The sequence below is a fragment of the Artibeus jamaicensis genome, unplaced genomic scaffold, assembly GCF_021234435.1.
Source record: "Artibeus jamaicensis isolate MK-2021 breed Jamaican fruit bat unplaced genomic scaffold, CSHL_Jam_final contig_2705, whole genome shotgun sequence".
Classification (NCBI taxonomy): domain Eukaryota; kingdom Metazoa; phylum Chordata; class Mammalia; order Chiroptera; family Phyllostomidae; genus Artibeus; species Artibeus jamaicensis.
In genome coordinates this window covers 2,690-8,329 of record NW_026521594.1, presented here as the reverse complement: position 1 = coordinate 8,329, position 5,640 = coordinate 2,690, and positions in this window count along the sequence as shown.

Here is a 5,640-nt window from a genome sequence, read left to right as displayed (position 1 = left end):
CGAGGATAATTGGTTATAAGCATTAAGCAACTGAAAGGTGAAGTTTATAGAGCAGTATCAAATTAATAATTAAGCTGTACAAAGTCTGTTCTTGATTTGAACGCTAAAGGTAGAAGGAAAGGCTTTTTACTGTGGCTTATGGGAGGAAATAGAATGAAACAAAAAGCCCATGAAAAGCAGCTGGAATTAACTAACAGAAAGTAATTATGTAGAGTAAATGAAGGCTTTTACACTGACTTTTCCTTTTGCTTCTGATTTCATTATAAAAGCCAAGCAAAACACAGATGGCAGTTTTTTGGTTTTAGTGATCTTTCATTAAAATTACTTTATTGTTGTTCACTTACAGTTGTCAGCATTATCCCCCACCTATCCCTGCTGGGCACCCCAGTCAATTCCACATCTCTCCCTGTCTTTGACCCTTCCCCTTGGTTTTGTCCATGTGTCCTTTGTAGTAGTTCCAGAAAACACTTATCCCCTCTGTCCCCTACCTCCCTTCTGGCTGTTGTTAAATTGTTCTTTATTTTAATATCTCTGCTTGTATTTCATTTGCTTTTTTCTTTTGTTGATTATGTTCCAGTTAAAGGGGAGATCATACGGTGTTTGTTCCTCACCACCTGGCTTATTTCACTTAGCATAATCCTCTCCAGTTCCATCCAGTGATCTTATTAGAAATCCTCACTTAAAGGTGGTTTTTCTGTATCTCCAAAACTTTGTGGGCAATTTAGACAGGCAAGAGTAGGCTCCCTATGTAAGAGCAAAGGGCAAAAATGCAGCTGGAAAGTTGGAGCCCATTCTGAGTTGGATATTAAGAAGCTAGGAAAATTCCTGGGCGAGTGAAAAGGGGAAACAGAGACAATATACTTAAACAAGGCCAGACAATTTCACCAATTTATGACCAGCTTATAAATCACAAAATCTTATCTTTCCTAGCAAAGGGCACTTGAGAATAAATGGTTTTTGCCTCTCCTCCCTGACCAGAGAATAAATAGCTTAAATCACCCTGGTCAGGATGATAGAGGACAGAGACCCAGGGTCCTTCCTGGGTTGTCTACTCTGTTGCATTGATCTGTGTGTCTGTTTTTATGCCAGTACCAGGCTGTATTGATCAAAGTGGCCTTATAGTATATTTTCATGTCAGCTATTGTGATCCCCTCAACTTTCGCCTTCTTTCTCAAGATCGTTGAGGCTGTTCAGGGTCATTTATAGTTCAATATGCATTTTTGGAATATTTGTTCTAGATCTGTGAAATATTCCATGGGTATTTTAGTGGAAATTGCATTGAATCCATAGCTTGCTTTGGGTAATGTGGACATTTTAATGATGTTAATTCTTCCATTCCATTAATACAGCATATGCTTCCATTTATTTGTATCTTCCTTATTTTCTTTCCTCAGTGCTGTCTACTTTTCCAAGTACAGATCATTGACTTCCTTGGTTAAATTTATTCCTAGGTATTTTGTTGTTGATTTGACTGTAGTAAATGAGATTTCCATTCTTAGTTTCTCATTCTGATAGTTCATTGTTGGTGTACAAAATGCCATTAATTTCCGAACATTGACTTTGTATCCCGCTACTCTGCCAAATTCACTTATTAGGTTCAGTAGTCTTTTTCATAGGGTGTGTAGGCTTTTCTATGTGCATTATCCTGTCATCTGCAAATAATGACAGTTTTACTTCCCCTTTCAAATTTTAATGACTTTTATTTCTTCTTCTTGTCTAATTGCTATGAATAGGGATTCCAGTACTATGCTGAATAAGAATGGTAAAGGCAGATACCTGTGTTTATTTCCTCATCTTAAGGAAAGATCTTTTAGTTTTTTCTTGAGCACACTGTTGGCATTGGGTTTTAGGTATATAGCTTTGATTATGTTGAGGTAGGCTCTCTCTCTCCCCAATTTGCTGAGTGATTTCATCATAAATGGATGCTGTATCTTATCAAATGGTTTTTTGCATCTATTGATATGATCATGTGATTTTTTTCCTTCATTTTTGTTTATGTGATGTATCATACTTGATTTGTAAACATGTATCCATCCTTTGACCCCTAAAATAAATCTTACTTGATCATGGTGTATGATCTTCTTAATGGATTGCTGGATTTGGTTTGCTAGTATTTTGTTGAGGATTTTAGCATCTATAGTCATCCAAGGTATTGGCGTGTACTTTCTTTTTTTGTGTCTTTGCCTGGTTTGGGGATTAGCTTAATACTGGTCTCCTAAAAAGAATTTGAGAATCATCTCTCTTCTTCGAATTTTTTGGAATGATTTGAGAGAGATAGGTGTTAGTTCTTCTTTGAATAGATGATAACATTTGCTTGTGAAGACTTCTGGCCCAGGGCTTTTTTGTGTCAGGAGTTTTTTTACTACTGCTTCAATTTCACTAATTATTAACAGTCTATTAGGAAATTCTGCTTTTTCCTGACAGTTTTGAAAGCTTATATGTTGCTGGAAATTAATCCATTTCACCTAGGTTTTCCAATTTCTTGGCATATTGTTGTTCATAGTAATTTCTTACAATCATTTGTATTTCTGTTGTATTACTTGTTGCTTCTCCTCTTTCATTTTTAACATTATTTATTTGGGTCCTCTCTCTCTCTCTATTTTATTTTTTTTGATGGGTCTGGTTAAGGTTTGTCAATTTTGTTTATCTTTTCAAATAATTAGCTCCTCAATTCATTGATCCTTTGAATTCTTTTTTCTGTCTCTCGGTCACTTAATTCTGCTATCATCTTGATTATTTCCTTCTTTCTATTCCCTCGGGTCTTTGTTATTTTTTCTAGTTTTTATTTTCTAGGTGTACACTTAGATTGCTTATTGGAGATTTTTCTGACTTCTTTAGGTAGACTTGTTATGCAATAAACTTCCTTCTCAGGACTGTTTCTGCTATGTCCCATAGTTTTGGGATTTTGTGTGTTCATTTACATTTGCTTCCAGGTACTTTTTGATTTCTTGTTGATCTCATTGTTAACCCATTCATTATTTAATAACTAGTTATTTGGCCTCCATGTATTTGAATGCTTTTTTTCTGGTGGTTAAGTTTTGGTTTCAAACCATTGTAATCCAAGAAGATGCTTGACATAAATTTGATTTTCTTGAATTTGTTGAGGGTTATTTTGTGTCCTACAGTGTGGTCTAACATTGAACATGATCCATGTGCATTTGAGAAGAATGTATATTTTGCTTCTTTGGGGTGAAATATTCTGGAAATATCAATTAAGTCCATGTGATCAAGTGTGTCATTTAATGCTGCTATATTCTTGTTGAATATTTTTCTAGTTCTGTCTGTTGTTGATGATGGGTGTCAAAATTTCTTACGATGACTGTATTGCTGTCAATCTCTTTCTTAAAGTCTTCTAATTTTTTATATACTTATATTTAGGTGCTCCTATATTAGGTGCATATATGTTCATAAAACTTACTTATATCCTCTTGTTGAACTACTGTCTTAAGTATTCTGTAGTGGACTTCTTTGTTTGTGTTGTGGCCCTTGTTTTGATATTTTGTCTGGTATAAGTATTGTTACTCAATTTATTTTTGTGTCCGTTTGCATGAAATGAAGGGGTTGAATTTTTATCCATCCCCTCACTTTTAGACTGTGTAAATATTTTGTTCTGAGGTAGGTTGCTTGTAGGCAGCATATGTGCAGGGTTTGTTTTTTATTCATTCAGCTACTCTATATCTCTGATCAGATCATTTAATTTATTTACAGTTAAGGTTATTATTGATAGATACTTATGCATTGTCATTTTCCCCCTTCGTACTTGTGTTTCTCACTGTATACTTCTTTCTTCTGCTTCTTTTTTAAAATTTATTTGTCCTTAAAGAGAAAGGAAGGGAAGGAGAAAGAGAGTGAGAGAATCTTCACTGTGTTGTTGCCTCTCCCATGCTCCCCTACTGGGGACCTGGCCTGCAACCCAGGCATATGCCCTAGATTGGGAATCAAATCAGCAAACCTTTGTTTTGCAGGCCTGCCCTGAGGTACACCAGCCAGGGCTAATTCTTATTCTTCTTAACTCAGTCCCTTTAGCATGTCTTGCAATGCTGGTTTTGTGTTTTGTGGAACAGCACTCCATTAGACTTTTTTTTTTTTTTAATTTGGGAAACTCTTGATTTTGTCTTCCATCTTAAATGAGAACCTTGCAGGTAGAATAGTCTTGGTTGTAAGTCTTTGCTTTTCATCACTTGGAATATTTCATGCCAATCTCTACTGTCTTGTAGAATTTCTGTTCAGAAATCACCTGAGAGCCTTATCAGGTTCCTTTCTAAGAGTTCCTTATCAGATTTCCTTTGTAAAAAATTTAAGGGTTATCTCTTGCTAACTTTAAGATTCTCTCTTTGTCTTTAAATTTGCCACTTTAATTGTTGCGTATATTGCTGTGGGTCTCTTTGGTTTCATCTTGACTGGGACTCTTTGAACTTCCTGAATTTGCAGTGACTCTCTCCTTAACCAAATTAGGGAAGTTTTATGTCATTATTTCTTCAAATAGGTTTTCCATCCCTTGCTCCCTTTCTTCTCTTGCTGGTATCCCTATGAGGCTGATATTGTTACTTTTCATGTTGTCCCAAAACTCTATTAAACATCCTCATTCTTCTGGAGTCTTTTTTCATTTTGTTGCTTTGATTAGGTGTTTCTTTTTCTACCTTGTCTTCCAGCTCACAGATTTGATCCTCTGCATCATCTAGCTGGCTTTTATTTCCTTCTAGTGTATTCATTTCTGATACTAAATTCTTTATTCTCAGCTGGTTATTGAACTTTTCTATGTCCTTTTTCATGCTGACGACATACTTCTCACTATGTTCCCTGTAGTTCTCGCTAAGTTTTTTGAGCATTCTTATAACCATTACTTTGAACTCTACATCTGATAAATTGCATGCCTTGATTTTCTTTAGCTCTTTTTCTAGAGATTCCTCCTTTGCTTTTGTTTGGGGCTTCTTTCTGTGTCTCCCCATTTTAGTTGTCTCTTTGTTTGTTTCTATGTATTAGATTGACCTGCTTTGATCTCTATCTTGTGGAGTGGCCTTATGTGTGTGGAGTCCTGTGCAACCCAGTTGTACAGACTCCTTGATCTCTTGATATGGATGCTCTACGAACTTCCTTTGGGTGTGCTCTTCCAGGAGAAACCAGACTGCCTGCCCCTGAGCACCCATACAGATTGACATACATATATATGCGTGTGCACTCGCCCATGCAAGCACTCAATCACACATGGCCTCACACACACTCAGCTAGTTTTTCAAGCTGAGTGCTCTATAGTTTAGCTGCAAGACTTGTCCAGGGCTGGAAGCAAGTGGACAGAGCTTCCAGCTATTCTTCAGTCATCTTAGAACCTGTTTTTAATGATTGTGAGAAAACATGCATACTAAACAGATATTTTGCATATTTATTTCTTCTAATTTTGGTTTATCTGATGTTTTCTACATGTTTTTACAATGGTTATAGTTTTGGGGAGAAAGGCCATAGAAGTAAAAAGCCATTTTCTTCACATATCAAGTATCTCTACTACAAACATGTCATATCAGTGATGATGTTAACTACATAATGTAATGTTTGCCAGGTTACTCTACTGCAAAGTTCCTCTTCCCTCCGCATCCTCCCCTAAACCCTTTCACACTCTTCAGAATAAAGTCACTGTCTGAATCC